A 14,841-nucleotide genomic window follows, 5' to 3' on the forward strand; every position below is an offset into this window, starting at 1 on the left:
TGCCTGTGTACTGAGAAGAGCTACCTGGACAGCTACAGATGACCCACACTCACCTTCACGTCTGACAGGTTAACCTGACTTTGTGAAGGAGTGAGCCACCTTAAACTCTCCCCCTCTTTCTTTCCTTCAAAAGCTGGAAATTGTAACCTCTTCCCTACTCCCAACAAATCTTTATTTTCAGAGTTTTATGTTATATAAGAAGGCAAAAGAGTTTTCTTAGAAACATATTTCATATCATAGCATAATACATGTTTTCTTAATTTACACTTTCCACACACTGCTTAAGAAAAGCACCTCATGTCAACTCATTTATCCATAAATAAGGCTGAAGCAGAGGTAACAGAATACGTGGACTGCTTGGTAAAAGGAGACAAAACTGACATTACAAGCATAGGTATGAAATTACGGTATCACCATATAATCCTACACTACCCCAGTAAAAACACTCAGCTCCATGTTGGCCCCAGATGTTTGAAAAAGTTGTTATAATAATCTATATTTTCATTAGAAAAAAAAGAAAAAGAAGAAAAATAATCCAATGACACTAACTTCACACAATCACTATTAGAATTCTGGAATACTTCCTTCCAGATTTTTTTCCATTAAATTTTTTTTTTTACATTGCAATTATGATTCATTTACTTATACATAACATCCTTTTTTAGGTTCACTTTTCCACTTAGATTAGATGATATGCATTTTCCCAAGCTGTTACATCATCTTCAAATTATAATTTTTAGTAGCTGCTCGATTCTCTAGACTGGATATGGACAAAACATATTTTACTTACCTACCCCCTTACTGTTGACAATAGGCACGAGTTTCTGACAAAGATGAGCACAGAGCTAACTACTAAGTACATGAGAAATTAACATTTGTAACACACAATCTTGGGGACTAGTCTGTCAGATACTATAATTCAGAATCTTGCATCTTTATTCCTATATATCGGAATATACACAGAAACAAAGCAGAGTGAGACAAAGTTCAAAACTGAACTCGGCCTAGAAAGTATTTCAGCTACCAAGGTTATGAGCAAATCTAATAGCTCTAATCATTAAAGAAAAAAAATTGTGTTCTTTATATGAGAATAAGACAACTAATCACAAAGTTTGAAATTTCTGTTGAGATACACTAGAGAATCTCACTTGCAGAGAGAGACACATCAAGCTGGACTGAAAACGGGCACTCGAAGTGGATTCATGATAGACCTATTAGTGCAGCCCTCTGGTGCCCTGAAAAACAGAGGGACGACGGAAATGCCCAGACCCACTTCTTTATCCACATGGGTGATTCCAGCATGAACATATCACAAGACCAAGCTGATCGCGGCCTCTCATCCCAGATTTCAGAAACCTGGATGAACAAAATGGCCCCAGAGAATGCCCAGTCAGACCCTTTTATCAACACAGATGATTCCAGCATGAATATAATACCACAGATCGACTCGTCACAGTGAGTGTAACTCTCCTTTCCCCTCACTCTTCCTCTACTGCCCTTTCTCAGGGGGCCCTGTGCCTGCATTTTACATTTGTTTAAAAGCAGCTACTGATTGTTATATCTTATTTTCAAAAGTCTATTTAAAGAAACATTCCCCTCATAAAAGTGGAAATTATAAATTTTAAACCAAGGTTAAGTGCCTTTGGCCCATGGTTGACCTAAATTATAGATAAGCTGAGAACACAAGATACAAAGCAAGTGAAAATGCTTCCTAGGAGAAAATGACTGAAGCATAGGCATAGAGGAGGAGAAAGCTCCTTTTCCAAGGAAAGAATAATGTACCCCAGGGTAAATGGGGAAAAAAAGAAGATCATTATATACAGGAATAGTATATAAATGTATATATAAGTTTATTTACATAAGTTGGATCCCACTGAATTATTCTGTAGTATGCATTTGCTTTTATTTAACAGTGTGTCCTGGAGACTTTTCCATCTGTATATAATGTCTACTTTAAAAATTTACATGACTGTACAAAATTCAGTTATATTTCTATACATTAACAATAAACAATTAAAAAGGAAATTGAGAAAACAATCCATTTACAATAGCACCAAAAATAATAAAATATAAAGGAATAAAATTATCCAAGAAGGCAAAGACGTGTACAATGAAAACTACAAAATGTATCTGAAATAAATTAAAGCAGCAGCAAATACACAGAAAGACATCTATGTTCATGGATAGGAAGACTTTGTATTGTAAAGATGTCAACACCACCCAAAGTGATCTCCAAATTTAATGCAATTCTTATAAAATCCTAACAGTGTTTGCAGAGATAGAAGAATCCACCCTGAAATCCACATGGAATCTCAAGGGGCTCCAAACAGCCAAGACAATCTTGAAAAAGAACAGAGCTGAGGCCTAAAACTTCTTGATTTAAAAACTTACGACAAAGCTGTATTAATCAAAACAGTGCAGTACTGGCATAAAGACAGACATACAGGCCAATGAAATAGAATATAGAGCCCCGAAATAAACCTTTGCATATATGGTCAAATAATCTTTCACAAGGATGTCAAGCCCACTCAATAGGAAAGGACAGTCTCTTCAACAAATGGTGTTGGACAAACTGGCTATGTCACACAGAAGAATGAAGTTGGGCCCTTACTTTACATCATATAAAAAATTAACTGAAAATGGATCAAAAGCCTAATCATAAGAACTAAAACTATAAGACTCTTAGAAGAAAATATGAGAGGAAAACATCGTCACATGTGTCTTGTCAATGATTTCTTGGATATGAAACCAAAAGCAAGGCAACAAAAACCAAAATAGATAAGTGGACTATATAAAAATTAAAAACTTATGTGCATCAAAGGACACAATCAACAGGGTAAAAAGGCAAGCTATGGAATGGGTGGAAAGATTTGCAAGTCATACAACTGATAAAGGGTTAATATCCAGACTGTATAAAGAAATTCTACAACTCAACAACAAAAGACAAAAAACCCAATTTAGGGCCTGGCCCGATGGCTGAGTGGTTAAAGTTCTGTGTGCTCTGCTTTTGTGGCCCGGGTTGATGGGCTCATATCCAAGGCGCACAACTAATCCGCTCACCAACTATGCTGTGGGGGTGTCCCGCATCCAAAAACATAAAGGACGATTGGCGTAGATGTTATCTCAGGGTTAATATTCCTCAAGCATAAAAAGTAGAATGGGCAACAGATGTCAGCTCAGGGAGAATCTTGCTCAGGAAAAAAAAAAAAAGATCCCATTTAAAATTGTAAAAAATAAATAAATAAAGCACTTAGGGATAAATGTAGAACTCTAAAAAAAAAAACCAATTTAAAAATGGGCAAAAGGGGAGTGACATCAGCATCATGGCAGAGTGAACTCTTTCTCCGATAGGATACAATAAAAGAGACAGTCACAGACCAAGAAGGGTCACTCACACAGCACAAAGGGACATTGGAGAGTCCCACACTGCTGCATATCTGAGAGTGGACATGCTGGGGCCCCCCGAGGAGGTGGGGAGAGGTAAGGAGAAATCCTCCCCCCCCATCAGATCGGTGACTCGGGTCTGTGAGGCTCACAAAGGGGGGTGTGGCTGCCTTCTGCAGGGAAACTGTAGCCCGTCAAGCTCTCTCAGCCAGTGGGAAACTCCCACACAGAGGACTCAGAACTGCTGCAGGGGTGTATCAACATTTGAGGACCCCAAGAGAGAAGATAATGAGGAGCGAGTGAGAAGCCCCCCCAGGGACTGGGAGCACAAAAGAGAGAACCCTTCCCAACCACATGCCCGATGCTGCAGCTCCACTGATCAGTCAGAGCAGCCACAGCGCAGGCAGCCAGGGAGCACCAGCAGCCACGGAGCACAGGGCGCTCAGATTACACAGCCCTTGACCCTTACCGAGTGGCAGGAGGGGGAAAATGCAACCAGATATTTCCAGGGTGAGGAAAAACACGGTGAATACAGCACCCACGTTGCAAAAGTACATTAAATCGCCATACCAGAAGGAAAATGACAAGCACCCAGAAATCAACCCTGAAGGCACAGAAATTCATAACCTAAATGACAGAGAATTCAAAATAGCTATCATAAAAAAGCTCAACGAAATACATGAAAACACAGAAAAGCAATTCAACAAGATAAGGTGTTTCTTCACAAAAGAGATTGAAATCATAAAGAAAAACCAATCTGTATTGATAGAGATGAAGAACACAACGGAGGACATAAAGGAGAGTCTGAGATCTTTAAAGAACAGAGCTGACAATACGGAGGAAAGAATTAGCATTATCGAGGATAGGAATACAGATATGCTCCAGATGGAGGAGGAGAGATAACTAAGACTAAAAAGAAATGAAGAAAGTCTCCAAGAAATATCCTACTCAATTAGAAAATGTAACATAAGAATTATAGGCATTCCTGAGGGAGAAGAGACGGAAAAAGGAACAGAGAGACTATTCAAGGAAATAATAGCTGAGAACTTCCCAAATCTGGGGAAAGAGCAGGAAATACCAGTAAGTGAAGCCAATATGTCTCCTAAATATGTCAACAGGCAAATGCCCTCTCCAAGGCATATAGTAGTATAGCTGGCAAAAGTTAATGACAAAGAAACAATATTAAGGGAAGCTAGACCAAAACAAAAATTAATGTACAGAGGAATTCCCATCAGGCTCTCAGCAGATTTCTAAACAGAAGCTTTACTGGCTAGGAGAGACTGGAATGATATATTCAAAATCCTAAAAGACAATATCTTTCAGCCAAGAATACTCTATCCAGTGAAAATACCCTTCAAAGATGGTGGAGAAATAATAATTTTCCCAGATAAACAAAAACTAAGGGAGTTCACGGCCATGAGACACCCACTGCAAGAAATGCTCAAGAAGGCCCTCATGCCTGAATAAAAGAAGAAAAAGGGAACACAGAGCTTGGAGCAAGGAGAAAAATAGGTAGACAAAATCAGAAAAAACAGTAGATCTTTATCAGAATAGGTTAGCAACCACTTAAATACCACAATGAAAGATCAAAGGAAGGATAACACCACAAAGAAATGTAACCTCATCACTTTAAACACACATCCACACTACAAGATGGAATAAGTTGTGACAAGAATAACTTAGAATGGGAAGAGGAAACAGATCAAATGGACTTAGTCTAAGGAAATAAGAGGCCATCAGATAATGGACTATCTCATTCACAAGATTTTTTATACAAATCTCAAGGTAACCACTAAACAAATAATCAGAACAAAATCACATATGATAATAAAGAGAAAACCAAAAATGTCATAAGACAGAACTATCAAACTGAATTGGCAGTCCAAAACACACGGGGCAACAAACAAAGGAAATTCAAAAGAACCAGAAAATAAGCAATAAAAATGCAACATTAAGCCCTCATATTTCAATAATTACCCGAAATGTAAATGGATTGAACTCTCAAATCAAAAGACACAGAGTGGCAGGATGGCTTGAAAAGCAAGATCCAACAATATTCTGCCTCCAGGAAACATCTCAGCTCTAAAGACAAACAGAGGCCCAGAGGGAAAGGATGGAAGACAATACTCCAAGCTAATGGCAAAGAAAAAAAAGCAGGTGTTGCCATACTCATATCAGACAAAGTAGACTTCAAGATAAAACAGGTTCAGAGAGACAAAGAGGGCCACTATATAATGATAAAAGGGATCCTCTGCCAGGAAGATATATCAATTATAAGTATATATGCACCCAACATAGGAGCACCAAAGTACATAAAGCAACTATTAACAAACATAAAGGAGATATTAACAACAACACGATAATAGTAGGGGATCTTAATACCCACTTACATCAGTGGATAGATCATCCAGACAAAATGTCAATAAGGAAACAGTTGACTTAAATGAAAAACTGGATGAAATGCACTTAGTAGACATATAAAGAGCACTTCATCCAAAAACAACTGACTACACATTCTTCTCAAGCGTGCACAGAACACTCTGAAGGATAGACCTTATGCTGGGAAACAAGGCAAGCCTCAATAAATTTAAGAAAAATTAAAATAATAACAAGTATCTTTTCAGACCATAATGATATGAAACTGGAAATAAACTATAAGAAAACAACTAGGAAAGTGACAAAGATGTAGAGATTAAACAACATGCTACTGAACAACCAATGGATCATTGATGAAATCAAGAGAAATCAAACAATACCTAGAAACAAACACAAATGAAAATATGCCATACCAACTCACATGGGATGCAGCAAAAGCGTTCCTGAGAGGGAAATTCATAGCACTACAAGCCCACCTCAACAAACACTAAAAAGCCTAAATCAGCAACCTTAAATTACTCCTAACAGAACTAGAAAAAGTAAAACAAGCAAAGCCCAAAGTCAGCAGAAGGAGAGAAATAATAAAAATTAGAACAGAAACAAATGACATTGAGACTAAAAATACAGTAGAAAGGATTAATGAAACAAAGAGTTGCTTCTTTGAGAAGATCAATAAAATTGACAAATCCTTAGCCAGACTTACTAAGAAAAAGAAAGAAAAGGTTCAAATAAATAAAATTAGAAATGAAAGAGGCAAAATTACAACAGATACCATGGAAATACAAAGGATTATAAGAGAATACTATGAAAAACTATATGCCAACAAATTGGACAATTGAGAAGAAATGGATAAATTCTTAGACTCACACAACATCCCACAACTGAACCATGAGGAAATAGACAATCTGAATAGATGCATCACAAGTAAAGAGATTGAAATAGTAATCGAAAACCTCCCAAAAAATAAAAGTCCAGGACCAGATAGCTTCTCCAGTGAATTTTTCCAAACATTCAAAGAAGATTTAATACCCATCTTTCTCAAACTATTCCAAAAGATAGAGGAAGATGGAACACTTCTTAACACATTCTGTGAAGCCAACATCACCCTGACACCAAAGCGAGGCAAAGACAATACAAAGAAGGAAAATTATAGGCCAATGTCACTGATGAACATAGGTACAAAAATCATCAATAAAATATCAGCAAACTGAATACAGCAATACATTAAAAAGATTATACACCATGATCAAGTGGGATTCATACCAGGAATGCAGGGTTGGTACCAACTTAATACACCACATCAACGAAACAAAGAACAAAAACCACATGGTCATCTCAATAGACCCAGATAAGGCATTTGACAAGATCCCACATCCATTTATGCTAAAAACTCTCCACAAAATGTGTATAGAAGGAAAGTGCCTCAACATAATAAAGGCGATTTGTGACAAACACACAGCCAGCATCATACTCAATGGGGAATGTCTGAAAGCCATTCCTCTGAGAACAGAAACAAGACAAGGCTGCCCACTCTCACCACTCTTATTCAACATAGTACTGGAGGTTTTGGCGAGAGCAATTAGACAAGACAAAGGGATAAAAGGAATCCAAATAAGCAACGAAGAAGTGAAACTCTCACTATTTGCAGATGACATGATCTTATATACAGAAAACCCTGAAGAATCCATTGGAAAACTATTAGAAATAATCAACTACAGCAAAGTCGCAGGGTACAAAATCAACCTGCAAAAATCAGTTACAGTTCTGTATGCTAATAACAAACTAACAGAAAGAGAGCTCAAAAAGATAATACAATTTTACAATTGATTCAAAAAGAATAAAATATCCAGGAATAAATCTTACTACGAGGTGAAAGACCTATACAATGAAAACCACAAGACATTACTGAAAGAAATCGATAATGACATAAGGAAATGGAAAGAGACCCTATGCACATGGATTCGAAGAATAAACATGGTTAAAAAGTCTATATAACCTAATGCAATCTACAAATTCATCACAATCCCAATCAGAATCCCAATGACATTCTTCATGGAAATAGTACAAAGAATACTAAAATTCATATGAGGCAACAAAAGACCCCCAATAGCTAAAGCAATCCTAAGAAAAAAGAACAAAGCTGGAGGCATCACAATCTCTGACTTCAAAACATACTACAAAGCCATAGTAATCAAAACAGCATGGTACTGGTGCAAAAACAGACACATAGATCAATGGAACACAATTGAAAGCCCAGAAATAAAGCCACACATATACGGACAGCTAATCTTCAACAAAGGAGCAAAGAACATATAATAGAGAAAGGAAAATTTCTTCAATAAATGGTGCTGGGAAAAGTGGACAGCCACGTGAAAAGAATGAAAGTGGACCATCTGCTATCACCATTCACAAAAATTAACTCAAAATGGATCAAAGACCTGAAGGTGAGACCTGAAACTATAAAACTCATAGAAGAAAATATAGGCAATAAACTATTTGACATTGGTCAGAAAGGAATCATTTTGAATGCCATGTCTAATCGGACTAGGGAAACTAAAGAAAAATTAGGCAAGGAAGACTTCATCAGATTAAAAAGCTTCTACAAGACAAATGAAACCAGGATCAAAATGATTAGACAACCCACCAGCTGGGAGAAAATATTTGCAAAACATATATCTGACAAGTGGTTAATCTTCGTAATATATGGGGAACTCACACCATTGAACAACAAAAAACAAACAACCCGATCAGAAAATGGGCAGAGGAAATGAACAGACACTTCTCCAAAGAAGATATACAGATGGCAAATAGGCAAATGAAAAAATGTTCAACATCACTAATCATCAGGGAAATGTAAATCAAAACTACACTAAGATATCACTTTACACCCATTAGAATGGCTATAATCACCAAGACAAGAAAACAACAAATGTTGGAGAGGTAGTGGAGAAACAGGAACACTTATACACAGCTGGTGGGAACGCAAACTGGTGCAGCCTCTATGAAAAACAGTATGGAGATTCCTCAAAAAATTAAAAATAGAAATACCCTATGATCCAGCCACCCCACTACTGAGAATCGATCCAACGAACCAGAAATCAACTATCCAAAGAGGCTTATGCACCTTTGTGTTCATCACAGCATTATTCACTACAGCCAAGACATGGAAGCAACCCAACTGTCCATCGACTGATGATTGGATCAAGAGGATGTATATATATATATATATATACACAATGGAATACTAGTAAGCCGTAAAAAGGACAAAATCGTCCCATTTGAAACAACATGGTTGGACCTAGAGGGTATTATGTTAAGTGAAATAAGCCAGAGAGAGAAAGACAAATGCCACATGCTCTCACTCATATGTGGAATATAAACCAACACACAAACAGAGAAAACTGTATAGTGGTTAGCAGGGGCAGGGGGGGTGGGGGAGTGGGCACAAGGGGTGAAGGGAGACATGTATATAGTGATTGACAAACAATAATGTACAACCGAAATTTCACGATGCTATAAACTATTAAGACATCAAAAAACAGAGTAAGTTAGTATGCACCACTAGGAGGAGATGAAGTGGTAAACTCGTAAAAGACATTCTTTGATAATCTTTTGTATTTCTGAGACATGTGCTGTAATTTCTCCACTTTCATTTCTGATTTTACTTATTTGTGCCTTCTCTCCTTTTCTCGTGGCGAGTCTAGCTAAAGGTTTGTCAATTTTGTTTATTTTTTCAAAGAACCAGCTCTTGGTTTTATTAATTTTTCCATTGTTTTTTTAGTCTCTATTTCATTTATTTCTGCTCTGATTTTTATTATTTCCCTTCTTCTACTGAATTTTGGCTTTGTTTGTTCTTCTTTTTCCAGTTCTTTTAGGTGCATTGTTAGATTGTTTATTTGAGATTTTTCTTGTTTGATGAAATAGGCCTGTATTGCTACAAACTTATGCGTAAAGATACATGCACCCCTGTGATCATTGCAGCGATATTCACAATAGCCAAGACTTGCAAGCAACCTAAGTGCTCATAAAGGGATTAATGGATAAAGAGGATGTGGTATATACACAATGGAATACTACTCAGCCATAAGAAATGATGAAATTCAGCCATTGTGAAAGCATGGATGGACATTGAGGGTATTACACAAAGTGAAATAAGTCAGAGGGAGAAGGTCAAATACCATATGATTTCCTTCATTAAGTAGTAGATAATAACAACAACAAACAAACACATAGAGACAGAGACTGGATTGGTGGTTACCAGAGGGGAAAAGGGGAGGGAGGAGGGCGAAAGGGATAATTCGGCACATGTGTGTGGTGATGGGTTGTAATTAGTATTTGGGTGGTGAACATGATGTAATCTATGCAGAAATAGAAGTATAATGATGTACACCTGAAATTTATACAATGTTATAAACCAATGTTACTGCAATAAACAAAAAATTAAAAAAAATATATATATATAAATTTGTTTGTGAGCTATGAGAAGTTTAATTTTATTGAGGTAAAATATGCCCTACCTACAGAACACCTACATGCAGTTACCATAATCAATAATTTCTCAAACTTGAAGTAAAATATACATTTCTTCTCATATCACTATTCTATATGTCATCTATAAGATATCAATGCTGTTAAAGCAATTTTATTAATTGACTGAAAATATATAAATAATAGGCAGAGAATTCTTAAAGCAGAGACTTGAATAACTATAGCAAAAGAAGTGCTATCATAAGACCGCCATTTGATATTTTAGCTCATTTTTAAAAAGATGACTAAAATGTAAGATTTTTACAGAATAGGGGACCGTGACGGTTAAAACAAACAATGACAAGCAATTACACTATCTTATTAGCTTGCTATCTTAGGACTAGAAGAGGAATTCAAGATAATTAAAATGAAACAAAGTAGTTTTAAAAACTATTGATAGAGACTCTTTTTAACCTAACTCTCTATGTATTTGTGACAATTTTTAAAAATTATCTCTAAAAAAAAAGCATCTCTACTTGGCCCATTTGAAAAATCTCAAATTTTGCCCTTTGGAAATGAAAAACAATATCTAAAATAATTTCAAGAGACCATACCTTTCAGTTTATAGTAAACTAAAATTTTTATGAGTTGATTTCTCCTTAGTTAAAAACTATTTGTTTTAAATTTAGGTTGTAGAACTCAGATAGATGATTTAAGAGGCTCTGGGCATTTAGGCAGTTCTCAATTCTAAATCTCTCTATATTCTTTACCGAAATACATGGCTCATACATACCTCCTCTAACTGTTTTTTAAGATCAATTATTTCTTTTCTATATCTTTCCAGGAGAGCTTCATCACTTGATACCTCATTAACATAAGGGGTATTCTTCATAGACTGAGCAGTTCCGGCAAACTGGGAAAAAATACAAGAGAGTTAAGTGTTTGACACTGAAAAGTTAATTTACTTAATATTTAGGTTCCTCGTAACTAAGTTTTGTAAAGAAAAATCAATACTCTTCCCAGGTGGCTTAACGCTTGTGAACACAGAGCATTCTATGTCCCTGTGACAATGCTCGTAATTTATCCTAGCTGCTAGTCTTCAGGAGAGTCAAAGAAATATCTTGATGACAGGTGCTGACAAAGAAACTACAAACACTGGCTCACTGGAATCCCATCTACACCTCAAAATCCTGTGCAAAGGTTCCTTCTACTCTAAAGATTTGCTTCCAGTCAAAAGACTCTCTCCTTCCTTTGATCTCTGTCCTACTTATTAGCCACTTAACTCTTAATCCATGGCAAGCATGTTGGAAGACAGGTCTTTTCTTCCCTATAAGACTATAAATTCTATGAAGCCAGGGACTCTATCTTCTATCTGCTTCTCTGGCAGGATTTTGATCCAGTGCTCAATAGCTACTTCAAGCAATGTTTCTTCACATATGAGTGTCAGAAGGAACTTTTATTTTGGTTAGGAAGCTTGGCCCTGAGCTAACATTTATTACCGATCCTACCCTTGTTTTGCTGAAGAAGATTGGCCCTGGGCTAACACCTGTGTCCATCTTCCTCTATTATTTTGTATGTTGGATGCCACCACAGCATGTCTTGATGAGCGGTATGTCAATCTGTGCCCAGGATTAGAACCTGTGAACCCCGGGCCACTGAAGTGGATCATGCAAACTTAACCACTATGCCACCGGGCTGGCCCCCAGAAGTAACTTTAAGAGGATATGTGTGGGGGACCATTAAATGACACTGAATCCTTCATTGAGATAGATAGTCTACTGACATTCCTCACTTTTCCTGTTTTAAAAAAACAGAAAATGCAGGCCTTAGGCTCAGAGAAATTTCAGACAATAATTCACTAACAGGAATTTAAGAATTATTTTGTTATAAATACACACCCACCAGTTTTTTGGGTCACCTTCTGTTTGTTGCAAGTGATAACCAGTTTTTCATTTATGGGATTGATATAAAGTTTCCTTTTATAATAAGTTAAATTTAAAAGTGAGTTATTTAAAGAAAAAATCAAGTCAATTTCAGTAAAATACTGAAGAACAAAATTGTGTAGGTGGCATATGAATGACTGAAGTTTGGGAAAATTAAGAAATGTTCTTTAGTAGACAACACATCAACTTTATTTTAACAGGTATATTATATCAATTAAAAAAACTGTACCTAATTTTAGTAGGTAATTTTTTCTTCTGAAAGATAATTTCCCCCCATAGTAAGTTGAGATAAAAATCAAACTCACTTGAAGAGTAGTCAGGGTTTCATTCAAAGACACTGGAATAATTGTGCAGATAATACATGTTTTTGCATTTCCTCCCAAGGAATTCTGGAGAATTCGTGTTAATTTGCTGTCTCGATAATTTATGAAAGCACTTAGTGAGGAACGAGTTTGGGAAGAAAAAAGAGTAAAACTTTTTATATAACAAACGTGGTTGGTTTTTAATGCAGAACCTTCAATTAACTACAGTTAAAAAATTGATTCTTTACAGGTTACACGAGGCCAAGCAAAACTACTAACTAAAAATATTCCATTTAATTTAGAAAGTAAACTTAGTAGGTCACAGTCATACATACAAGAAGCAATTCATGCTCATGGAATCACAGCAGCTTTTGAATATATGGGAGAAATCAGTACATTTGTTTGAGTGTCACTGAAATATCATAATTTTCCACCTAATGAAAAACGTTAATATTAATAGGTAAATGTACAATGGGATAAACTTACCCATCTTGTCCATCACTAAGTTTCTTGATCACTTGTCGCAAAACAAATAAGCTACGATTTATATTACAGCCTTCCTTGAGTTTCACACCTGCATTTATTAAATAAATAAATGAAACTAAAATTTTCCCCTGTACTAGATTATGAACTTACTTATCAGTAGGTTATGAGAGAAATTAGAAACTGCAGGGTCAGATGCTACAGTCTGGGCTTCAGATTAGATCTGTGCCCACCTTTATTACCACAGGTAGCAGGCACTCTCTCTCTCTCCCTCCCACCTGTTACGTGAATCAGAAAGGCTCTCACCAGAGAAACAGCAAGAAGAAAAAGATGACTAAGAAAAGATTAAGGAGAGAAAGCCATGTCCTAAAAGAGGCCTGCTAACTCCTCAATTCAAATCTATTTTTCCAAACCCCCAAATATACGCAACTAATGACTTACAACCAAATTAGTTCATAGCAGCTCACAACCAAACACATTCTTATTTTTAAACTATTAATATGCCCACATGGCTCAAACAAAAACACACGGAAAAAGCCCTCTCTCACTTTTACGTTCCTTTCATTCAGTTCCTGTCCCTCTACCGGGAAACCACTGTTATTAGCTTATTCTTCTGGAGATTTTTAGAAATACAAGTTCATATATATTAAGTTTTCCCCTGTCTTTTTTAAATAAATAGTAGCATACCATACACACTATTTTGCACTTTGCTTTTTTCACTTGGCAACATACCATATATCTTATTGGTAAACACTGGTCTTTCTCATTCTTTTTTATAGAATGGAATATCATTGTATGGGTCTACCAGAATGTATTCACCCAGCAGCCTGCTGAGGGACACGCAGGTGTTCAGTCTACCCTGTACACAAAAAATACTGCAAGAATCATTCCGAATAGCGATTATCTCACAGGTGCCTTAGTCAGCTATTGCTGTAATATTGCTGTTACCAAGCCAGCTTAAAACAACAGGCCTGAGGAGCCACTGCTTTGGTGAGTACAGGCCATGCTCAGCTGAGTGTCTCTATGTCAGGCTGCAGAAAATTAACACAGAGAGAGGCTTGACACCTTTACGGTTCTGAAGCTTCCTATCCAAGTATGCTTTTCCATTTGTTTAAGTGTTCGGTTATGTCCTTCAGGTCTGTTTAAAGTTTTCTTTATTTTGATCTTGTGCAATTGTTGCTGAGTTTCTTCTCAGGTATTACATCTTCTAAGTCATTATTGTAAATGGGATCTTTTTGTACATTAAATATTCCAATAGGTTGTTCTATTATGAGTTATTCATGTCTGTACATTAATTTTGTACCCTGCCACCTTTCTGAATTTCCTTACTGATAATGGTGTCCATGGTACTCTCAGGAGCTTTCCAGCTATAAATCTCATACAGAGTTTTAGCATTTTAACTGATGCTATAGCAGCCCAAAGAATATAATTAACCAGATAAGGAAGCTGCTCTTTATGTTAAAGACTTTTTATCACAAAATTATCACCATTACCTTATTAGTTTCTAAAATGCCTGCTGCAATTTGTATTCTGTAAAAGAACAGCAGGACATTCAGACCAACATATTTCATGAGTTTTCATTACCTTCAGCACCTGTTTTTTCAGCTCTTTCCCAGCCTGCAAGATCAACCAAATTCTGTAAGAGAGGAAAATAAAACATTAGGAAGGGTAACTTGAAAATAATAAAATCCAAACTACCGAAAGAACGTTTTTAATCCATGGCTTATCTGAATACCCCTTGTTTCCTAGTCTCTCACCCCACTCTTTAGGCCTTCCCTTGTCTGAGTCAAACTGACCTCTACACCTTGTTCCTTCTTTATAACGCATCCTCTATAATGTTGCCAGAATAGTTTCACTTTCTCTCACCAAGTTCAAAATCTTACCAT

Source organism: Diceros bicornis, assembly GCF_020826845.1.
Source record: "Diceros bicornis minor isolate mBicDic1 chromosome 30 unlocalized genomic scaffold, mDicBic1.mat.cur SUPER_30_unloc_2, whole genome shotgun sequence".
Taxonomy (NCBI): Eukaryota; Metazoa; Chordata; class Mammalia; order Perissodactyla; family Rhinocerotidae; genus Diceros; species Diceros bicornis.